General features: G+C 38.0%; 1 long non-coding RNA gene and 1 pseudogene across 1 annotated transcript in view; one reads left to right on the forward strand and one right to left on the reverse strand.

Annotated features, from left to right (window-relative positions):
- The window catches only part of LOC132664993 (large ribosomal subunit protein uL15 pseudogene), a 34,143-nt pseudogene extending 11,262 nt beyond the window's left edge, over positions 1-22,881 (reverse strand).
- The window catches only part of LOC144613831 (uncharacterized), a 208,713-nt gene that overhangs the window by 84,991 nt on the left and 98,856 nt on the right, over positions 1-24,866 (forward strand). The gene's annotated exons all lie outside the window — the stretch shown is intronic.

Below are 24,866 nucleotides of genomic sequence, written 5' to 3' on the forward strand. Positions count from 1 at the left end.
GGGGAAAAGGAAATGGAGACTAAACCGCTGGCCTTCATTCCATTCTGAAAGGAAACCATTATCAAAAACTTAAAAGTGGTACTCATTACTTCAGTGGAATAAGTGTTTTAACAATAAATTTGAAAGTGGTGCTAAGAAAAGTAATGGAAAAATGCAAAAGTGTTATAAATAATTATAATAATAAGTAGCTTGAAATGATAAGCAAGGTTTCAATAGAGATTACAACAAAAAATGAAAATATGGAAGAGTAGAAGTGGAATAAAATATTGGGTAGTTTTCTCATTCTACATAGTAGCAGTCAGGATATGTTCTTAAATGATAGATATTCATAAGTAGAGACACCAGGTTTCAATATCTTAATTTTTTTTACTGTTTATTTATTTTTGAGAGAGAGACAGAGCATGAGTTGGGGAGGGGCAGAGAGAGAGGGAGACAGAATCCAAAGCAGGCCCCAGGCTTGGAGCTGTCAGGACAGAGCCCAACGCGGGGCTCGAACTCACTAACTGTGAGATCATGACCTAAGTCGAAGTTGGACGCTCAACCGACTGAGCCCCCCAGGTGCCCCAGGTTTCAATATTTTAAAAAATACAAATTTAACAGTTATAAAACGAAAACAGTATACTTATTTTCAAATCGCAAGGGCAAAATTAAATAAAGTAAAATGTAAGGGAAGTACAATAAATAAAAAGCATAAAACTAGATTAAAGAAGACCAGACATATTAATCATGAAAATAAATTTTCTAATAATAGGCAACTCTCAGACTGTATGTAAATATCAAAACACAGATGGCATGCCAGGCAATTTTGCTACTAAAAAGCTCAAAATCTATTTAGAAGAAAGATAAAGCTTTAAACATATCATATGAATTAAATTCAGAGATATATATACATTTGAAAATAAAAACTTAAAAAAGAAATTAACATATGAATTAAAATTCTAGGAAAATAATAGAATAAAGCTGAAGAAAATAGAATGAAGAAATTAATAAAAATAAAGGCAGGAAATCATGAATTAGTCCTGAACCATACAATGAAAATGGATTCTTTAAAAAAGACCAATAAAATAGATGCAACTTTGGCAAGTCTGATCTAACTAAATATTTATTTATTTAAAATTAGAAATTAAGAGATGATTTATTAATATTGAAGTGATCAAAACATTGAATAAAAATAATGGGAAAATTGTGTGGCAATAAATGGAAAAATCTAGTAAAAATGGATCTTTTTGTAGGAACTATACACAAGAATTGAAAATATAATGTGTAAATAGTAAAAATACTAGGGGAAGATAATGCAATCATAAAAAAAAAAAATAACAGGACATAGATGTTCTTCATTTAAAAAAAGAAAAAAACACACATCCCCATCAGTCGGTTGGTTGAGTGTCCAACTCTTTGTTTTCAGCTCAGGTCATGATCCCAGGGTCGTGAGATTGAGGCTTGCTTCTGGTTTCGCGTTGAGGATGGAGCCTACTTAAGATTCCCCCTCCCTCACTTGAGCATGTGCTCTCTCTAAAATTAAAAAAAAAAATACAAATAAATCAAAAGGAAAAACATAAAGAATTAAACATAAATAATTAAATAGAAAAATGGACAATGGATATGAACAGGCAATTTATTGTTGAAGATATACTGATAAACATGAAAGTTATTACAGTTGGTAATGCAAATTAAAATAACAAAGATACTTTTCTTCCATAAGATTGACAAAATTTGAAGTAAATGAGGACTGTATTTGGCCAGTATGTAAGCAAAAACTTTGTAGGATATAAATTGATAAAACCTTTGAAAATGGAAAGCAATTTTACATGAACCTATTATTGGATTATTTATGTATGTATGTGCATGTATTTTTATATATGCATGGACACACATGTATAATGTGTGTTTGGCTGTATATGCATATAACTATATATGTGTATATATAGGTCTCACATATAACATAGGCATACATGTACTTATGTATATATATTTTACATATACATGAACTTTTGGAAAGTTAAATTTCCTGCTCTGAGTCTGGTTTGCTCTGAGGAAAGGAGTAGGGTCTGGAGTGATGGTAAATGAAGCTTTCATGTTATCTAGGTTTTTCTGATTTGGTTTGTTGTGTTTTTAACAAGGATGGATATAATTTATTACTTGATTAAATAGATACATAAGTTCTTGCAAAAGAATGAGTGGAGGTGATTTGTAGTCAAAGGTCACAGAGACATCATTTCAGCGTTATCCTGATGGATTTTTTAGTTATGAAACAGGTTAACTATTCTATATTGATTAAAATAAATTGGTTAGCATAATAACAGAAATATTAAGTTTGTCCCATGAGGACTTAAAAGAGCCTGAGGGCTGTGGAGCATTTCCCCAAGTCATTAAAACTTTTTGTACATTGAATTTAAAATTACTACTTAAATGTTAGGTAACATTTCCTCATCATTCAATTTTAAGTTTCTTACAATTTGCTTTTTAAAATACTCCAGCCATGGTTGTTTTTGTGTGTCCATTTTTTATACCATCTACTTATTTTTTAGCTTGGAGGACTGTAGCCTATAGCATTTTTATACCTCTTGGTACCTATTGCCAAATAGGTTTCTAGCAAGATTGTGACAATTTTCCATTTTGTCAGCAGTATAAAACACTATGCATTTCATCCCCAATTATGAGGAAAACAGAAACAGCAACAACCAAATTTTTAACTTACTACATCTTGTATATTTCTAAATTTTTAAAGATTTTGAAATTGTTTGAACCCTAAAAATTAGAGCCTTTCTCACATAATCTTTATGCATTAGCTCACCTAATAAATTTAACATTATTTCTTTGGGGTACTGTACATTCTCTTTTTGCCCTTCTGCATTTGTTCTCAATGTTTTATCCTGCTCTGTGTGGTGGGAAGCACTCCCTAGAAAGGGCATAGTTGAACTCATTTTCTCTCTGGCTCTCCTTTGTGGAGGAGAGGACATTTGAAGGGCAGGAGAGTGAAGCTGGGGTATTTCCTCCCCTGGTTTTTCCTGCTGGGCTGCCGGCTGTGTTTCTCTACTTAACGACTGTAGCTCTTACAGGGTGGCTGTGTCATATGGTTATGCATCTCCTTAGATTCCAGCATTACGTCATGTCCTCTCTGGGCCCTTAGTAGCCTAATGGTGACAACTGTTCCCTCTCTTCCTAGTCCGGGGGTGCGTCACCCATTCTTGGTTTCATCTTTCATTTTGCCCACACTTTTGTAAATCCGTCTCTTCACTAGATCCTATATCCTCCATGTGCTTGTCACCAACCCAATATGCAGTTAGATTTATTTGCTTAAATGTATTTGTAGCTTTTAAGATTGCCTTTTTCTCTGTTATCTAATTTATATTGTTATTAAATACATGAAACGTGTGCTTCCCAAATTAATACTATCTGTGAAGTCATTTTCAGTGGTGTCTACCTTGCCTCTGTATCTTCTCCACTGGGTTCCCTGCTTTTCTCTGTAGATTATTTATTTTTATTACGTTTTTTGTTTGTTTCTTCTTCTAGTGATTTTTCCCCCAGTTTTTTGATCACCATTTATTAAAAGTCTGCCTTTTGGGGGCACCTGGGTGGCTCAGTCAATTAAGTGTCTGACTCTTGGTTTTAGCTCAGGTTATGATCTCACAGTTCATGGGTTCGAGTCCCACATTGACCACTCCCCCTCTAGGCCCCTTCCCCGCTCTCTCAAAATAAATAAATAAACTTAAAAAAACAAATAAATAAAAGTCAACCTTTCTGTATATTTCTGTATGTACTTGGGTCTGTTTGGGATGTTCTATTCTTTTTCCACTGGTTCATGTGCTTTTACATTTTTAAATTATAAAAACATAGTAATATGGCTTAATATATGGTAGGGCAAGCTCCCTTATATTATGATATTTTTTCAATTATTTTCTAAATATTCTTGCTTATTTTTTTTTCCATATTAATTTTAAATTCAAATTGTCTGTTTCTGGAAAAACACCTAATTGGTGTTTGTAATAGTTTAGAGGTATGGCCACCAATTATTTGATAGTCCTCCCCTCAAAAGCTAGAACTTAATTCTTTCCTTGAGTATAGTCTGGGCTTAATGATTCAATTCCAGTGAAGAAAATATGGCAAAAAGTGATGGGATATCCCAGCAGATTCTGCTGCCGGCTGGGCTACACGTTCAGACAGGCCAGGGCTTTGCAGTTGGGCCGGGCAGTAGGCAGTACTATATATATGATCAGGTGGGGCGGCAGACTGTGTCCTGAAGTTAAATGGGGTCACAAGCTGGGCTCTGTGATGAGCTGCTTGCTAGCTGTGTTCCACTTTTGGGTGAAGTTGCTCTCTGGGTTCCTTGATGGAGTCCAAACGCTCACTATGCTCCACAATTGGGCAGTGTCATTGGCTGGGCTCCCTGCCTGGGTGAATCTGTAGGCTGTGCTTGGCAATCAGGCAAGGCCATAAGGCTGGGCTCTCAGCCTGCCCTGGGGTCACTATTTGGGCTCCCTGATGCAATGGGGCTGTAAGGTATGCTCAGCAGTTGAGCAGATTTGCTGGCTTTGGTCCTGGCCTGAGTGGGGCTATAGGGTGGCCTCTGTGGCTGCCCAGGTTCTCCAGCCAGACTTTCTGATTGGGCAGCACTCGTGGCCACACCCAACAGTTTTCTTGAAAATTCTTTTGACTCTCTGTTTAAGGGTGGCTGAGTGGCTCTGTCGGTTGGGGGTCCAACTTCAGCTCAGGTGATGACCTCATGGTTTGTGAGTTGAACCTCCATGTTGGGCTCTGTGCTGACAGCTCAAAGCCTGGAGCCTGCTTCAGATTCTATGGCTCCCTCTCTCTCTGCCCCTTCCCTACTCTCTCTTTATGTCTCTCTCTCTCAGAAATAAATAAACATTAAAAAAATTCTCCTTAAATTTTTATAAATTTTCTTTTTATACTGCACTGGCTTCTGTATACTCACTCTCATATTCCTTCTATTTCAGTTTTTATTCATGAATTTTTTTTCTATTTTTTCTTGAGATTTGGTATCCTATTCTCTTGATATATAGTCATACAATTTCTAGGCTTTCTATTAAGACTTGTGCTATTTTCAAAGCTGTGGTTGTGTTCTTAATTTTCTTGATATTTTTCAGCTCATTTTCATTTCTTTTATTGACAGATTTTCCCAATGTGTATACCCTGTGGTTATTGAAATATCAGTAGGTTAATTTTCATCATTTTTCTTGTCAATAACTTTTTTTTCAGAGAGAGAGAGAGAAAGAAAGAGCACATGTGCACATGCACAAGCTGGGGAGGGGCTGAGAGAGAGAGAGAGGGAGAGAAAGAGAGAGAGAGAGAGAGAGAGAGAGAGAGAGAGAGAGAGAGAGAGAGAGAGAATCCCAAGCCGGATCCACACTCAGCATGGAGCCTGGTGCAGCGCTCAATCCCACAACCCTAGGATCATGACCTGAGCCAAAATCAAGGGCCACCCAGGCACTTCTTGTCAATAACTTTATATGGTTTAGATCATATTGCTTTTCTCACCACTTCCCATATTCCAGTGTTGTAGATTTTCTTAGGCCATCAGGACTATGTTCCTATGGAGAACTCCTTGGATTGAGAACGTCCATTCTGTTATGTGAAATACTCAGGCTATGGCCTTTATGTAGATGCTTTTGTGTCTTTTATAGGTAAGTCTAGATTAGAAGTATTTTCTTTCTTTAAATGCATGCTTCAGCCCTCAACTGCATAGGCTTGCATTCCAAGGTAGTGATATCAGACTTATTCTCATTATTTTGCCTGTATACCACTTTCCAGGACTTAATTCCTTTGGGTGCCTCCAAAAGCACCCAAAGAGAAGTATCTGAAACTTCTCTCTCTCTTTATATAACCAGTTTTCCTATTCTACTCACTCACCTAAGCATCTATTTCCAATAGCGCTCCTTAAGAGTAAAACTCTGTACTTCTAAAAATGAATATTTGCTCTGTACTTCTCAAGCACATACACTGACAAAGCTCTCTTCAATCTTCTCACGTTCATAAGCCATATTTGCTTTCTCTGAAATTTGTGTCCTGTAAGGACATTCAGGTTTTTCCCAAATCCTTAGTCTTGGCTTCCATAGGATTATCTTATTTTGGTTGTGATTGTTTTGGATTAAATTTTGGTTTTCACGGGTTGATAAATGGGTATCACTCTTCCACTCCTCAGTGATCTGAGCATATAGTTGTTCCTCTGTGTAGGGCACACAGCTGTTGATGGTTTAGACACACTAATGCCTGTTCTGAAGCTTATGGGGATACCTTATCCCTAGTTTTGTTGAGGATACTGTCTGTAGTTTTGTTTTGTTTTGTTTCATTTAATGTTCCTGATTTATCATTTAGGAGGATTTGGGGAGTTTTCAAAAAAGTTTTACTATTGTCACATTGCCAGTTATTGGTTTATTTAATATTAAATAATATTTATTAAAATATTAAAAAATATCTGTATTTGTATCTCTGTTTGCAAATGTGAAAATAAAGCTATATTTATATTTTACTTTCAGCTCATATATTAGCATTTTGGGAATATAATACTGATTGTTGATTTCTACCCTCCCACTACTTAGCAGGAAGGCAGTGATCATATCTCCTACATCTCTGTGTTCTTGTCACTGGCACCTACAAATAAATGCTTATTGAAAATTAATAAATTAATAAAAAACTTGATTAGTGAATTACTATTTTTCCTTTTTAATGTTTATTTTTGAGAGAGAGAGAGAGAGAGAGAGTGTGTGTGTGAGTGGGGAAGGAGCGGAGAGAGAGGGAGACACAGAATCTGAAACAGGCTTCAGGCTCTGAGCTGTCAGCATAGAGTCCAACGTGGGGCTTGAACCCACAAACTGTGATATCATGACCTGAGCCGAAGTTGGACACTTAACCAACTGAGCCACCTAGGTGTTCCAATGAATTACTATTTTCATTCAATAAACTTTTTATTCTTGGTCCACGTATGGAAAATTTTAGTATACACCTTGTCATCCCTTTCTATCCCCATTTTCTGGTTTCTTTTTCTCCTTAGAATACACTACTATCATGTTATATCTTACTCATTTATTTTTTCTCTCCATCCTCCCCCTTTAACAAGAGTCTAAACTTCAGGTGAGGCAGGAATTTTGTGTGTTTTGTTCACTGCTGTATCCCTAGTACCTAGAGAAGCTGGAAAAGAATAGATAGTCAATATATATTTGTTCAATGAATGTATGAAATCTTGGGATAATTTTCATCTATATGAATGAAGTTTCATGATCCTCATTTTTACAAATGTGAGGTGTTGTCTGTTGAAATCATGGAATATCTAACTTTTGAGAAACAATTAAAATTAAGGGAAAAGGGAAAACTAAAATCATATATTTGTTATAAACAGATCTAATTAACAGAAAATGGTTCATGAATTGAAACCAATTTCGTATCATTTGCAAAAACATTACATTATTTTACTGAAATATTCTAAGTTTAAAAACGAAGATGTTAATTTTTTCCATATAATATTGTTTGCTTTACTGCCTGACTTTGGAGGATGACTAACCACACAGTTCATTTTCTTTGCACTGTAGTGTTTTATTAAATGCTTCACCCAGTGAACATATCATAAGCATTTAAAAGATATCCATATTATGATAAAATTGGTCTTATTTGGTTTTAATATGTAATACACATTCATTGCATGTCGTTTTCTCTCGTGTAAAACTATAAGTTCATTGAGGCTGGTATTGTGTTTTAACCACTTCCCTATCTATAGCAGCTAGCATGGTACCCGATATATAGTATGTTCTTAGGAAAAGTTTATGAAAGAAATTAATTACCCTTACAAGTCTTTGAAAGCAGTTATGTTTTATTTTTTTTTTTTTTTATTATTTTTTTTTTTTAATTTTTTTTTTTTAAACATTTATTTATTTTTGAGACAGAGAGAGACAGAGCATGAACGGGGGAGGGTCAGAGAGAGGGAGACACAGAATCTGAAATAGGCTCCAGGCTCTGAGCTGTCAGCACAGAGCCCGACGCGGGGCTCGAACTCACAGCCCTCACGGACCGTGAGATCATGACCTGAGCTGAAGTCGGCCGCTTAACCGACTGAGCCACCCAGGCGCCCCAAAAAGCAGTTATGTTTTAAATAAAGTCAGTGATTTGGTCAATCGCTTTATTTGGCTAGAATAAAATGTTGCAACATTACACTAATTATGGTAGCCATGAAAATACAGGTAATTGACTGACAGCCTCAGCAGCTGCCCCTCTGGGTCACCCATCATTTTTGCCTGAGACCATATTCCTGGTGGGCTGCTCCCAGCCAATGACCAGTGGAGGTATTAAGGTGGCCCCTTCCTCTGAGACATAGGATTCCTGCTGTGGGTGACTTTAACTTAAAGGACTCCTCGACAGCCTGGCTGAAACTTTCTTGGAACACTGTTACCATTGGAAACTCCTACCCTACCATTCTTCCTTTTTTTTTCTTCTGCTTGATGCTCCTTCCCCTAATAAATCTTTTGCACATCTAATCCGATCTTCTCAGTAAATCTGAATTAACACAATAATTCTCACTAACAGTTCGTTTTTTCTCTTCAAGTCAACACAATGGTTAGGTCAACACAAATGTACCGCAGGATGTACCTTTGATATGTAAATTGGTATTTGGCTTGGAGCCATTGTTATCTAGGTTACAGCTTACATTAAAGAATCATGGAGGAAAACCAGTGTAGAAAGATAACATCTGTGTCTAAATGATCCCTGAGGCCAGTATGCTATCTTTAGGGGAGATTTATCAACCTATGGAACACCATTTTCTTAAGTTGCAGTTGGGTGGCAGGCCTGTGCAGTTGGAAAAATCCCTTCAGTGACTTGGATGTGGCCCCACCTCTGCACTGGAAACCATTGACCCTCCCATTGCAGAGAGTGATCTGAGTTGCATCACCGGATGGCATCTGGCCCAGATGGACGAGTACCCCTTCTTCTCCAGAGGTAGTATTGTTGAGGTTATTCTATTTCAGGAAACAGTTAAGGCAACTATTCAATAAAAGGAGAAAATTCGGTTTATTTTGCTATTCAGAATGCACTTGTCTATATCCACATTTCTTCTGGTTAGCTTTCAGAAATTGAGCCACGTTACTCTTTGTACCTATAAAAAGAGGGAGAGGTTGGGAAACTGACATTTTTTTCTTCAAGATTTTTTGAAAATTCAAGTTAGTTGACATATAGTGGTTTCAATAGTACAATTTAGTGATTCTTCAGTTACGTATAACACCCAGTGCTCATCCCAACAAGTGCCCTTCTTAATGCCCACCAACCAGACATGTGACAAAATATGTGTTTATTTATTTAGTGTTTATTTATTTTTGAGAGAGAGAGTATGCATGCAAGTGGGGGAGGTGCAGAGAGAGAGGGGGACAGAGGTTCTGGAGCTGGCCCAACGCTGACAGCTGCAAGTGCAATGTGGGGTTCAAACTCACAAACCTCAAGATCATGACCTGAGCCAAAGTCAGTTGCTTAAGCGACTGAACCACCCAGGCGTCCCCGACAAAATGTTTTGTTAAGCCTAGGGCACTTGGCAGGCTCAAAGTCTCCGACAATTAACAGTCTCCACCTTCTACATTCAGTAGAGAGTCATCTTCTTTCTCCTCCCTCAGATTCTTATAACCTTCTTAATCAAATTGGAATTTATTGGTCATGCATTCTGTCATGTAGCCTCTATTCAAAAACGTCTTTATCTCTACTTTGTCTCAAGTTCTTTCCACTTTCTCATTGCTTTTCAATAGGTTTCCCCTACTACTTGCTTCTGTTTGATTACTGCTATTTCTACTCTGTCATTTTTCTGCTGATGAAGTTAACCTTTTACTGCAAACAATGTGTCCCAGGGACAACCCATCTGCTCTTTTTCTTTCTTCACCAAGTGTTCTTATATTTTTCCTCCTAGCTTGTGAAACTGACAAGAATTTCTGTTTATAAATGAAATCCTACTTGGTTGCCTGACTTAAACTATTATAAAATTATGACTATAATTTAGACATCATGCATGAGAGGAATATCTGTATGTTCTATTTTGCACAAAGTCCAGATTACGATGCAAGGTTGTGGTAGGGAATGAGAGCTAATTTGGGAGACATTAAAATAACGCAGCCAAACTATGAAATTCTATTGTTGCTGGTGAAAACAGGTATTTCCTTCCTTTATGAACATGATGCTCTTTTTTTCCTTTAATACAGATAATAGAGATGATATTGCCTGCAGCAACCTCCTTCCCTCCCACTCCTTCAACATTTCAACATTCCGTGCTACTGTAGTAGATGACAAAGCCTGTTACTCAGCCAACAGAGGAAAGACAGAATTTCAAATTATGAGTAGATCTATTTTCTCCTAAATTTCTGCCTCTTCAGCATTTTAAAGATACTCATTCTTCCCGGTGCTCATATCTGGCATTAATCTTTAAAATACAAATCCTCTTGCTATAGTTTTCTTAAAGAAAAGTAGAGCGAATGACACATGAGATAATGCCCTAGATTGCTTTTCTGTGTCTCAAGAGCCAGCATGCCATTTGAATTTTGGCTGCAATATGGTAAAGTCTGCTTGCTTTCAATTATTCAAACCCATTTAAGTTTTTCGTGCCAAGTTGGATAGGTTTATATTTCTATTTTCCCCATTCTGAATGTGGCTCTTTGAATGAATTATAGCATCCCTAGGCTACTGCATGGGAAGGTAGCTTCTAAAGCCTTTAAGGAGTTCATATACTTCGAGGCAAGAAATCTCTCCATGTTACTTACTAGATAACCTTTCCCTTTTGCCTCTTGGCTTGCAGTAGCTTGTGCTTGGTATTGTCACCCAATGATGCCATAGTCAGTAGATTTTCTTTTAGAATGAAGAGTATTACCTAAAGCAAACTCTTTTCCGAAGAAGGAATTTCATGGGTCACAACCAGCTAACTGACAAAGCAGAAACCAAAAAAAAGAAAAAGAAAAAGACAAATCAGGAATTGATTAGCTAGCTGATTTAGACCTTGGCTGGCTGAATCTACCGATAGTGCTATTCCGTGCGTATTCACAGCACCAGCCAGTGCATGTGCTAGAGTCCACATTTGTTATTTATTTATTTTTACCCTAAAGCATTAGCACTGATTGCGACAATTGAGTGACTTGGTCGGCAGGGTGAACTGTGAAATAACAGTCTATGTCTGTCTGATCATGTGGATAATGCCGAATAGCACTAACCAGCTCCTGCCTGTGGCTATGTCAGCTGAGCTATCCAGAAACATTTTTTCTCTCATTGATTTTTGTTTTTTTAATTTCTATTAAACCAGGATTGGGGCCCAGCAGGTTTGGAATGATGCCAGCATCCTGTTGAGTCAGAAGAAAAGGCTGAGAATAGGAAGTATATTGACCCAATTTATTGGACAAAGTGCAATAGAGGTGACAGAACAAGCTACCGAGGTGTTTGCTCTGTGAAAGCTTTTTAGAACAAGAGATTTGGGACAATGAACTACAAATGGAACTGGTGGTCAGGGTCAAAGGAAGCCCCTTTCAACTCCTTTTGATAGAACAACTCCTTTTGATTGTTAAGCAGAATGAAATCTTTGCATCCTGTTAATTTTTTATACTGTTAATTGCTAGTGCCTATGTGAAATAAGGGGATTTCCAGCTGTTGTCTTAGAATGAAATGACTTCAGGAAACAAAATTAATTGGAAACCAAATTAATTGGTGTATTCTTCCTTTGCGCACCTGATAGTTCCACAAAAAATTAAATGAAAAGCCTCAGAAAGGTTCTCTTGCTTGCAAAATATATTGAAATGTGCCTTAAAAGAGTATAACATATAAGATTGAAGCTACCCAATCTCCTTGTGAAGATCTTTGTAAATAAACACATTTCATGGTATAGATGTAGCTAAGAGTCTTGCCCTGTCTTCTGATGGATCCATTTTCATACCATCTACCCACACAGCTAATGTGTTACTTCAAGAATCCATACAGACTTAACTAGGAAAAGCTTCAGTAAGAACATTTGGCCAGGTTTCTTCTTCATATGCACAGGGAACTTTGAGAAAAGCATGGATATAAAACAAATTTGGGGAGAGTGTTAAATAAGAAAATAGTGGTTATGGAAAGCCAGTATGTATTTACCAAGAACAAGTTATGACAACAACATCTAGTTTACTTTCTGTTACAAATGATGGGGCAGATAAATTATATCCTATTTGGGAAGAATATTTGATCTAATGTTTGAAGATAGCTTTTTGAGCAAGAAGTACATAAGAATATTAAGAAAAATCTAGCTGGCTGAATTATCATAGCCTAATAGTGTCGATTAATAAGTTAATAAACTAGAGGAGACATATGAGGGTATAAAATTCAGAACTCTTCTTGTTCTAACCTAGTTAGATATTTTAGTGAGAGGTTCAATGCTTATCAAATTTTCAGGTGACTTGAAGTTAAAATGTTAGATTAAAATTAGTAGTTTTAAAATGATTTCTACAAGGAAATCAATTGAAATTAATACGATTAAATTAGCAGAGATGATCTGAATTCCTACATTTAGGGAAAAAAAATAATTGCATGAGGACAGGACTCAGGAGGCTTGGCATGGCAGTTGTAGTATGTGTGAAAAAGTCCCACGGGTTTTATCGAAACAGAAAATTAACATGTACTATCTGTGTGATGTATCTGCCAGAAAGACCAATGCAAAGACAGAAGTGGGCAAAGAACAGGATGGAGGCAGGTGTCCACGTAGTACTCAACTACACACATGTGGAATATGGTGTCAAATGCCTTTTGTCGCAAAGGGGCACAGATGATTTAGAAAGTATTCCAACGCGTGCAGAATGAATTTTGAGAATTCTAAGTCTTCACTACTTATTTGCTTTTTCAGTACTAATAGTGTTTCCTAGTATCTACCAATGCCAATCCCCACACTGTCTTCTTTTGTAAGCATTGCTTTATTTAATTGCCATCACACCCTATGACGTGTAGTTCTTATATTCATTATCATTTCACAGATGAGGAGACTGAGACCTGGAATGGTTAAATGACTTACTCAAAGTCACCGAACTACTAAGTGGCAAAGCTGGAGATTTTTTTCTGACCCCCACTGTCCCTTGCTTTAGCCACTGTGCAATGTAACAAAAAGAACGTTACTCACTTCCAAAATTACTTTAGAGTGAAATGCTGAGCTGTACATTCAAGGTTCATACACTCTGGCCCCAACCTACCTTTCCAAGATGATTCTTGCTACATCCTTGGATCCATACAGTGCTCTAGCCAAGCAAGAAAACTGTTCTCCTTTGTCTTAACTTCTGTTCTTTGATCTTACGAGTTGTTCAACCTGAAGTAGTCTCTTTCCTTGGCACTCCTGTACGACTCTACCTGAAATGTGATTTTCTTAAGGAGACTTCTTGACTCCTTAGAATAAATGGGATAATCTCTCCTCCAGAGTTCTTCAAAAACAAACCTTTTGCAACTAATAATACTCTTCTTCTAATATTCATTTCTGTATATCTTTTAGTTCTAATAAATAGTATGCTCCTTGACAACAAAGGCTATGCCTTTGGAATCTTATCTCATAGGATTCCATTTAGGCTTATTTCTTACATATATTAGTGGTTCAATAAATATTTCTCGAATGAGAGAGAGATGATTGTGGTGGGTGGCCTAAGGAGGGAATACTCTCAAAACTATCACAAAAGAGTCAGTTGAATGAGATACCTATTGAAATACAGGTTGGCAGTTAGTAAGTTATCTGATATTGGAGAAGCATGGGGAAGAACATTATTCTAAAAACATTTGGTATTCCAAAGAATTGTCTTTTAATAGAATAAAATTTTATCTCATCTTGTCAATTATAACTGGACTTCCATTTGGAAGCAGTTTGAATCAGACTGGGGAAGTCTAGAATTGAGAGTGCAGGTGTCAGTTCTCGGGATTGTCCTTGTGTTAGAAAGTATAGGTTGGCAGATGTGGCGGGGTTGAAGAAAGTGACAGATTTCCAAGTACAAGCCTGATAAGATATGGATATAGACGTCAAATCTCAAACATGGCTACTAAACCAAGTGGCAAAGATGCCTTTTGCACATGACAAATAAGCTGCAAGTAGAATCCGAGATTTATGGTATCCAACCAGGCAAAGGATTTTCATATATTCACAGTATAACATAGGGAAAGAGCATAGGTTTGGGAAACAGTAGTGTCCGGGTTTAATTCCTGTCTCTGCCACTTCCTAGCTGTGTGACCTTGGACACTTTACGTAATTTCCCTGAAGTTTATTTCCCTCACCTGTAAAATAAGAATAATAATTTGTACTAACTTCATAGGGTTATTATAAAGACTAAACAAGTTGATGTCTGTAAATTACTTAGAATAGTACCTGTGTAGAATTAAGAGCTACATAACCATTAACTATTATTTATCTGTAGGTGTTTTGAGGGGCAGAGTTTTGGTAGCAAGGCATTAATGTCACATCCAGGTTAAAAATATTTGTAGCCACTTTTTAAAATACATTTTGGCTTGGTTGGTGAATAACAATGTAACCTCAAACCAGTCACCAAAACTCTGTTGCTCAGTTTTTTTCACCTGTAAAACAGACATAGAAACTTCCATATCAGCCCTTAGCATTTTCTTAAGAATTAAAAAAGATAATGCTTGGAGACTTCTTTTGTACTCTAAACAATGCTGTCAAAATGTAAAAGGTTTAATCATTCAATATTCAGCTATTGAGCCCCACATGTGAGTCTAGCCTGCTTGTAGAGAGAGAAGGAAAAGCATCTGATGATCCTAGGGTAGGCTGTGGGGCATTGTCCTGGTGGTCTCCCCAGGCAGTCTATAGTAGCCTGACCCTGATTTAGCCTTCCCCCTTCTACATGTTGTCAACTTATATATAATCCATTCTCAAAGCTCTTGAGACTAATTTACAAAAGCAGAATGCCAATTATTACTTCACAATAAGAAAAACAACTGTCAGGCAGCAAACAGACATGCCTGTTACGTTTATCCTCGTCAGCAGAACTGCATAGGAAGCTAAGCTACAGTTAGGTTTTGGGGTGAATCTGGAACTTGAATCACAGGAAATATAAGATTTGAATGTTGACTTAATGCAGTAAAGATACCTGGATTTATCCCTCTCCACAATAGCATCAGCACTGCAAAGGAGCTACAACTCTTGAAAATTTCAGCTAAGGCTGCCTCTTCCCGGGGGGTGTTCTTGAATTAATGCTTACAATGTTTGCCTCAGTGAATCCTTGTTTTTGCTGACATGGCTGACTAGTCTTTTCCTCTGAAGGATGCTTAATAAGTCAGTTAATAGAAGATTAAAAAAACACTATCTGTTGTTAACATCTCCTTTCCCACTTGAACCTCAGGAAAGAGAAGCCAGCACTGTGGGACCAACGGTAAATTGCCCTTATTCTACTTCTCCTCCCCCAGGGGGAAAATTCATTTTGAGAAGAGTTAAACAAGGACAGTGTGAAAGGGAAAGGAGTGAGCAGGGTTAGTGCTTGGGGTGAAGGAGTTCTAAGAGTCCCCTGGGTAAATGATCAGGTGGCTGTGTTGGGTATATGTTGTATACATGGGATGGGTTCCCCTCCAGCTTCCAAAGGCGATAATGGGCCTCTAAGGGTGTGACACAGAAATGCCAGTGGTCTGATCACTAATGGCTGAGACCCTGAGACTTCTGGTGACAGATATCTGTGCCTGGGACTAGCATGGGGGCAGAAAGTTGCCCTTCAGGCTCAGACAGTATCAACACTGTCTTAGGTAGACTGCAAAGAAGGGTATACCTGAATGTTTTGGTCCATATAAACCTCTGGGACTCTTGCATAACATTAGAGTGGTGGAAAGTTCCCCTCTCACCACAGCAAATGACTAATCATTAATTTTCAGTCAACTAGGCATATGCATGGAGGCTTAGAGTTGATTGATCTGATTTTGCAAACTAAACAGATAAATTCATTTTTATTTTATGATGATTTTAGATCTTAGTGTAGGAGGTAAGCATTTATCTTTTTTTTTTTTTTATTAATTTTTACACAAAAGGAAAATACCCAGTCTTGCCATTCAGAAAGCACTGTCTTCTGGGGAAGACATACAAGTAGATATGTCATTGAGTCATGATGATACTCTTGCTAAAAGTCATTATAGAAATTAAGTGTAGGGTGTATAGTAGAAATTCCTATTCCAGAGCTGGTTAGGAAGGGGGAGGGAGCACATCAGTGAAGGCTCTCCCCACCCAAAGAAGAAGCCCTAACCCTAAATGAAGGCAGGGAGTAGGTGATAAATATGTTCCTAGATGAGGGCTACATTTGACCTTTCTCAAAGAAGGAAGGGAAAATGACTTACTAGGAAAAGGAATTTGTGTGCAGAAATTCTATTGGTTTTGAGGCAATGCAAGCCATTTGTATCTAATTTGAATCAATGAAATCTCTGTAAATATGTATGAAAATGACATGGGTCATTCAGTGAATTGTTTATTAGAGTGATATTTTTTATTTTGTGTGGATTCATCCATATTCACTCATCAGGCAACAAGGTGGATAATATGGGATGACTGGTTGGATTATGGATGCTGTTTCTGATTAGGAAACTCGCCATAGTTACTTGACCCCTTTTAAGGCTTGAATCTAAAATATTGTTCTCTTAGCAAAGCACTAATATATGAGCCAATCAAACCAATATATATAGTTTATTTACCTGTTAGAATGTTGTGAAATAATTTCAGAATATAATTTATCTATTAGAATGTAGTGAGATAATTTTTTGTAATCATTATGTATTGATCCATTGCTTTATCTCCCTTTACTGTTGTATTGAAAGAGCTTATCTAGTCTAAAAATGTAAAACAGTGAAGTAATGCAGAACCTGGAAGTGAACTTGGAAGCTTCTGGGTTCTACTGTGGGACATTTCCCCTTATCTTATAATGTATTTTTAGATGATTATTATTTTATTTCTTCAGTATTACTTATTTTCTCAATTATTCAAATTTTATATCGCTGAGAAACCAAAGGTTTAAATAAAAGTTTGATGGGTAGGCATTAAAACTTGCAGAAGTTGGTGAAGATCTACTTAGAAATAGTTGGGGGAGTGATACAAATCACAAGGGAACTGATGAGAAAGCAAAAGTGCAATATTTGATGAGGCCTTTGGCTATTTAGTTTGCTCCTAGATGATCAGATATATGAAAACTTTATGTTTAAAATTTGGTAAGAAAAGTGCAAGGATAAAGATAAAAGTGTGGCATATATCTGTGATATACTTAGACTATTACAAGGTCCCGACAGAGCTAGGAAATACTTTAGAAGAATACTAAGGAAAAAAAAAAAAAGATGAATTCAAGATCTCTTTGGAACAAGAAGAGCTCTGTGTATATTTTTGTCTTCTTGGTCAAGAAGACCATGGTTTTGCATCTCTGCCTGCATAAAAGCTGATTCCTGTTGCCAAGGCAGCTCCTGCACTCATCTCACCTAAAACCTAGTGTAGTGTTTTCTATGATTCGGTTTTGTTCTCCTCCTACGGATATTAAATTAATGAAAACATACCTCAAAGACAGACTGAATTCAGAGCACTTCGGGATTTCAAATCTGAGAATTCTCTGCAATTAGTATGTCAAGTATGATACACAGAAGTGACCATGGCGTGGCATGTGGAGCAGTGTGGACAAGAGGTGTGAGGAAGAAATAAGGGATGGGGGGAGTCCCCATCCCCAGCCATGCTCCCTGGGGTTTCTGTAATTATCCAGCCAGCCGGGAAGGAATGCTCACACAGCCTTATGTGAATATGTGAAGGTTTTTTTGTTTTGTTTTGTTTTGTTTTGTTTTGTTGTTTTGTTTCTGTTTTTGTTTGTTTAGTATTTTTGCAAGCAATTCATTCCTATGAAGAGTAGACTATGTTTTAAAGTTAATCCAATAGAAATGGTGTCTTCCTTAAGGTAGTCTATGGTGTTTCCATCAGGAAGTTCTGTGTTCTTTATGGTATTTCCTTCAGAGTAGTCTAGAGTAATGTGTATTGGGAAAAGTTGTATTAAGTAAAATTACATAAATTTGTGTGTGTGCATGTGTTAGCGATTTAAAATATTAATGGAAGCATTTTCCAAATGTGTTCTTCACAAAAACAGTGTCAAATATTTCCTATGACTAGAGTTCAGGGGATCCCACCTAGGGAAATACAAGTAAAGGTTCAATCTTCAAATTAAATTTCCAAATAGCTTGGTAATATCTTAATATATAGTACATGTAATTAAGGAGAATTCAAAATATGCAGAATTTTACTTAATTTTTAAAAATTTTTGTTTATTTATTTTTGAGTGAGAGAGAGGGAGAGAGAGAGGGAGAGAGAGAGGGAGAGAGAGAGGGAGAGAGAGAGGGAGAGAGAGATTGAGAGTGTGCACGCACAAGCAGGGGGAGAGAATCTGAAGCAGGCTCTGCACTCTGCATCAGAGAACTCAGTGTGGGGCTCGAACTCATGAACCTTGAGATCATGACCTGAGCTGAAGGCAGATACTTAACCGACTAGCCACACATTCAATTTTCAAACAAATGACAGATATTGTATAAAACATGAAAATGAAAAATAAATGTAAAATGTTATTTCTTGAAACTATTGACTGAAATAATTTGGCTTTACTTTCAACCAGAAGTAGGAGAGAGTTGTTTATTGAGTTAAAAAAAGTATTTGAAGAAAATATGATCCCTTTTATTATATAGAGATATGTAAATTGCACAAAGAAACTAGTTTCTTTACTTGATTTGAATATTACATTTCATTCCTGTGAAGTCATTCCAGTGCCTGGTGTCTATTATAGATGAAATGCCACAGTGCCTTTCTGGTCTGGAGAATTTTAAGGAAAATAGCCTGTAACAGTGTTCCCAGTGAGATATTTCATAGAAATAGTTCTACAGGCTCAGGGAGACAGACATACATACGGCATACAAACAAACTGATATACACATGTACAAACTTACACTGACTTTGAAACACATATTTTGTTTTATTTTTTATAGGATTTTTTAAAGTTCATTTGTTTATTTTGAGAGAGAGCAAGAGAGCGTGTGCTTGAGCGAGGGAGGGACAGAGACAGAAGGGGAGAGAGGATCCCACGCAAGCATGGCACTGTAGCCCTACTCAGAGCTTATCTCACAAACCGTGAGATCATGACCTGAGCTAGAATCAAGAGTCAGATGCCTGACTGAGCCACACAGGCTCCCTGAAACACACATATTGTAAAATTTACTACATAAATTGTATATTGTGCAGAATGGGGAAATTAAATTTCATTTAACTCTTCCTTTTTGTTTTGTTTTGTTTTTGACTTTCTAAAATCCTAAGCCAACATTGTGGCATTATGGGAACATTGCATCATGGGAAGGACCTGAACAGGGTGGATGCTGTTTCTTGGTCACTGTTTTGGCCATCAGAGTGAAGAATGACCATTTATATCCTTTTCAGGGTAATGCCTGAAATAGGAATTTTTTTATGTCTGGATATGCAATCCTTAGACTCTGATTTGAAATATTACTTACAATCTCATATGGTGTTGACAATAATGGAACAGTAAGTTACCTAATGTGTTATTATTTGATAGAGATTTAATTATTTTTACTCTTTATTTTTGGTAGTACTCTTTTAGGATCCTAAACAAATTTCTCTCTTTACCTTTTAGAAAATCCTTTATTATTTGTTGAGCATTGATCACTGTTTCTGGCTCTCCTGGAAGAAACTTCAACATTGCCCTGGTTTGTGGAGTGTTTGCTGGAAGCACCTTTGATAATGTCAGAAATGATGTCATTACTGTTCTGGGAGGAGTGTGTTTTCCACGAACTTGTGTTTCTTCTTCCATACAGCACTGATAATGGCAAAAAACAAGTATTTGTCAAAGGTAAGACTTTTTAAAACTAAAAATTTAAGATAGTTGAACATACTTTGAAGAATCAGAAATTCTGAGATAGTCTCATTAAGGCAATTTCAACTTTGTTGAAAATCAAATCGCTAAAGTAATTGGTAATGCCCTTTCAAAAAGAGAAATACAGTATGCACTCTGTAACATGATTCATCACTTTCCAGAGAAGGCAATAGAAATGTATAGTTGTTTTTTATTTTTTTGAGCATCTCATAATTGTAATTTACACATACAAATCCCACAGGCATATGTCACCAACAGATGGTATTTATTAAAAATCCACATGCATTCTTGGACGGTTTAAGTGTCATTCTGCCTGAAGGCAAAGAAATGGATTAGAAGACCTTTCAAGGTCATTCTACTTAGAACTTTCAAGAGTACAATGCGGAACTGTCCCATTGTTTAAAATGTGTTTATTTTAAATATATGTACAAGTCAAGTACATTTGGTTGCAAGTGACACATATCTAACTTGAATCAGAGTAATAAAAAAAGTGCAATATATTGGCCACTTATGAAAGGGTTTGGTCAGCTTTGGCATTCGAAACAATCGGCTTCAAAGACTAGAATGCAGTAAAGTCTCCTTTTCCTCTTTCTTCTTTGCTTCTCTTTGTGGGTTGCTCATTCTGTCTTCAGCAGATAGACTTCTTCCACATAGTGGGGAACATGGGTCCAGAAACAGATGCGTCAGTCATCAAAGAGAAGTCTTTGCAGCCAGCTCTGTTTAGAAACCCTGGGCAAGGGGCACCTGGGTGGTTCAGTTGGAGCCAACTTTGGCTCAGGTCATGATCTCACAGTTGTGAGTTTGAGCCCTGTTTGGACACTCTGCCGTCAGTGTGGAGCCTGCTTCAGATCCTCTGTCTCCCTCTCTCTCTGCCCCTCCTGCCTCGTTCTCTCTCTCTCTTTCTCAAAAATAAACATTAAAAAGAGAAAAAAAGAAAGAGGGGTGCCTGGGTGGATCAGTCAGTAGGGCAGCCAACTTCTGCTCAGGTCATGATCTTGCGGTTGGTGGGTTTGAGCCCCACGTCGGGCTCTGTGCTGACAACTCAGAGCCTGGAGCCTGCTTCAGATTCTGTCTCCCTGGCTCTCTGCCCGCCCCCCCCCCCCCCCCCCCACACACACTCTGTGTCTGTCTCTCAAAAATAAAATAAATAAATGTTAAAAAATTAAGAAGAAAGAAAGAAACCATGGGCAAAATTTTAACTGTCACAACTTGAGCCCAGAAGCGATCACCATAAGCAGCAGTTATAGTCTTATGATTGACTTCCTGGGACCATGGGCCTTTCACTGTCCATGACCATATTCACACCAGGATTGAGAAAGGCAAAAAGAGATTCCTGGGATCCTGAGACTGTCCTACCCTAGTCTCCAAGTGAATGTTTTCACTATTACAAAATGGTCAAGAGACAGTTTCAGGAATATTATAATTAAGAATGAATATTTGTTTTTTTCCTAAGTGTCTATCAAGATCAGCATCTTCCTGTTGTGCCTATCTCTGATCCCAATTTTCGCCAGAAGTCCAAGCCCCTGAGGACATACATAGTTACCTTTATGTACCTCCATTTGGCTCTGGACACCCTCTAATCTGACATAATCTCACACAACACTCTGATTCCTATCCTTCCTCCCGTGAGCTCCTCGCTTCCTGACCTCACCACGTATGCACACATACTTTCTGGAACTCAGGTTCTGTTATCAATAAAGTGGTGTATGATCTTTAACTTTTGTAAACATTCCTTTTCCTTTTTGGTTTTACTGAAATCCGGCCATCACTTGAGGATGTCGGATTCCTCTGCAGCCTCTCAACTGTTCCTATTATGGCTGTTGTTTTCTCTCTCTCCCACCCCATATGTAATGTAAGTGTTCTTTTTCTTTTATTACCATTCAAGTTTATTCATCCCTTCATTCCCCTAACGCCTTAGCTATTTAAATTGGACTGCCCCACCTTGTTGTATAGTATCTACCAGCTGCCTGGTAACTGCCTTACTTATTGACAGTTTTAACATGATCCTTATATTTTTTTTTCACCACCACTGTCTTACCTTTCTTTCGATGACTTTAGCATCATGTGATGACTGAACCCACACTCTGGATTTTCACACCGTTGAGTTTCTCACTTGCAGTGATCACTCCCTCAACATCGGATATCCAAGCCTATGGAGGTACTCTACAGATTTTCATTCTGATAGCTGCACCTGATTCTCTCTTGAAAGTAACCCACCATAAATTCAGCATTCCTTGTATTGCTAGCTCACCGGGTCTAGTGTCATCTGCTTTTGCAAATATTTAGCTCTTTAAGATTTTCCAATCATTTTGACTATTACCTTTGTGTTTGTTTTCATTAGTGCCCCTCTTGTCCTGAATATCTTTCCTTAGTTTAGAGTCTATGATTCATACAAAGTGTATCCCCTCCTCTCTAACATCAACTCCATTATCTGTCTCCCACCACTGCCCTCGCAGGTGAAACCTCAGCCTCGTGAAACTCACCTCTTTGCCTACTCTGTGCTTGTTCTTGAGAAACTAAATGTTCTTGAAGAACAACACTCAAACACGCTGATGGGTTTCCCTTAAGTTTATGACAATATATCTCAAGTGAGTTTCAGGGGTCCCAGGCAATCTTGTCCTACTTTTCTGTCAATTTGTTGTTCCATCATCTAGAAGAACTATGTAATTTTTTTTTTCTCCTCAAAATCTGTTTACTCATCCTCAACTAATTATCTCATTTTGTTTTTCATGGAAAGAAAAAATTAAAAATAGTGACTTTATCTTGCTTCCATCAACTCAAATAACCAACTTGCATCTGCGTTGCCATATTCTGCACTACAGCTGCACATGCCGTCTTGTCTTCTGCTAATCGTGTCTGAAAGCTTTCTGCTCTTGCTCAGCGCTGTGTTGCACTGTTCAGATCCACCTTTCAGGACTAAAGGGCTTATTCCCCCAGACTTGGGTAACAGCCCACCCTGCTCTTCCCAAACAAGACTGCCCTGAGGAGTTTTCCCAGAGGTCCCAGGCTGAGACCTCTGTGGTGGTGGCATCAATGTTCAACTCTTCCCTAGTTCCAGTCGTACTTCCTTCAGCCCCTCACAGGTTTGACCCCAAGGGCACTCCCAAACAAAGTTTTTGCAGGAATATATCTGTCTACATGTTTCACAGGGAATCTGGCTGAACAGAGGTGGTACCTGGAGTGGTCTGAGGGTCTGAATCTAAAATAACACTTAATTGCCACCGACCAGTTGCAGTGAGTCCCAATGAGGACCCCAACACTTGTGGTAGGTAGAGCTCTTGTGGGAGGCTCTTGGCACACTGTGGTGGTGCAGTGGTTAAGCGTTTTCATTTAAGATGAACTGGGACAGTATACCCATAGAAAGAAATGCATCAGTAAGGCAATATCTCAGGTGCTTTAGAAGTTTGGGAGAGGTGGTAATTATGAAGCTTATGGAATTTGATTGTTGTTGCTGGGAGCAATTAATGTATTTGATAAATTAAATTAATGGCTAAGTGTGGAAGCCAGAGAACCTCTTGGGAAACATATGAAGAAAATTTAATTTCCTGCAGCTAGCAGGTAGAAAAAGCAGAGGACCAGGCCCAGGACCTAATTATAAGAGCTACAGAACTCCCAGGAAGGTTGCATTCTCAGCCCTGGCAAGTCTTATGCCAAAGTCAGGGCTCTGGCTGGAACAAGTGGACTGCTGAAACTTTGGACAGAGACATCTGGATGGATGTACTTGAAAACACTGTAACTCAAGATTTGCATGAACCATCTGCACTTGCAGTTGTACTTTATGTCTTCTTGATTCCCATGTGCTTTGCCATGATGAAGGGCCTCTGCTTTGCAAAATGGTCCATGTCCCCATCCCCACTCTTTGGATATAGCCCCACATCTCCTTCTGACCACCACAGTTGTAACCGGAGTGAAGTTATAGCAGGACCTGTTTGGAGAGATGAAATGCTGAGCCTGCAAAGGGTAGAAAGATGCTATACCAATAAAGAGTTGAAGGACCCAACCAAAATCTACTGAAGGAGCGTGGTGATAGGTATTTTTAGGACGGATCATGAGACTACTGGATCAAGGGGACCATTACAGAAGGCTGGAGAGGGAAGAGTTTGTTGATCTAGAAGCACTCTCCAGTATGAAAATATTTAATTATCCAGCAAGGGCCCTGGAGCTAACATGTGGCTACTTTGGCTTTTGAAAGTTTGAAGAAAGTGCTGGCACACTCTAAGTATGATGGAGATGCCAGAAGTGCTGCAGCAGACAGTGGAAGAAAGCTCAAAAGGTTAAATAACTGAGGCTGGATATCTCTCTCCAGATGGGAGAGTACAGCTTCTGCCAGTGTTGTAAGGGATGCACTAGTACCAGGGGCACCCGCGTCACCAAGAAAGTGAGTGGCAGTTGTGTTCTACAAGCCAAGGCTGAGAGTATGGGAGGCCCACTGATAGCAAAAAGAATTAGGAGATCTCAAATCACAGAGGCCAAGTGACAGCTAGTAACTATCGGAGGCAAGGTGGGTTCCCTGAAAATAGATTTTAGGATGGAAAATTTAGGGTGGAAAGCATGTTTTTATGCCAGTTGCCTCTCTATTACTGTATTATAAGCTATTTGAGGGCAGAGAATTGCTTGCCTCCTTCACTTGTGTATCATCAGTACAGAAAATATTGCTGGGCTTGCAAAAAGGACTTCCAATAAATATCTGGAAAAGAGGTTATTCTGAAAGGGTGGGTGTGGGGAATTATAAGCAACACCAATGCTGGAGACTTTGTGAGATTGTTAGCCGCTCAAATTTGTAACTTTCATATGGCTTTAAGAGTTTAGCAATAAAAGAAATTACTGTGGACCTTTAAAAAATAGAAGCAGACTTATAAATTATAACCTTTAATAAAGGCATCTGTTTCAGTGTTAACTTGTGAAACACTTACCTGAATTAAGCTTTATGTAAGTTCTTTATTGAGAGGCATGGCATGGGTTAAGCACAGCCATCAGGAGTTACTTTGTGTGGGAGGTTACGTGGTGATGATATTT

The sequence above is a fragment of the Panthera onca genome, chromosome D3 (genome assembly GCF_046562875.1).
Source record: "Panthera onca isolate mPanOnc1 chromosome D3, mPanOnc1 haplotype 2, whole genome shotgun sequence".
Classification (NCBI taxonomy): Eukaryota; Metazoa; Chordata; class Mammalia; order Carnivora; family Felidae; genus Panthera; species Panthera onca.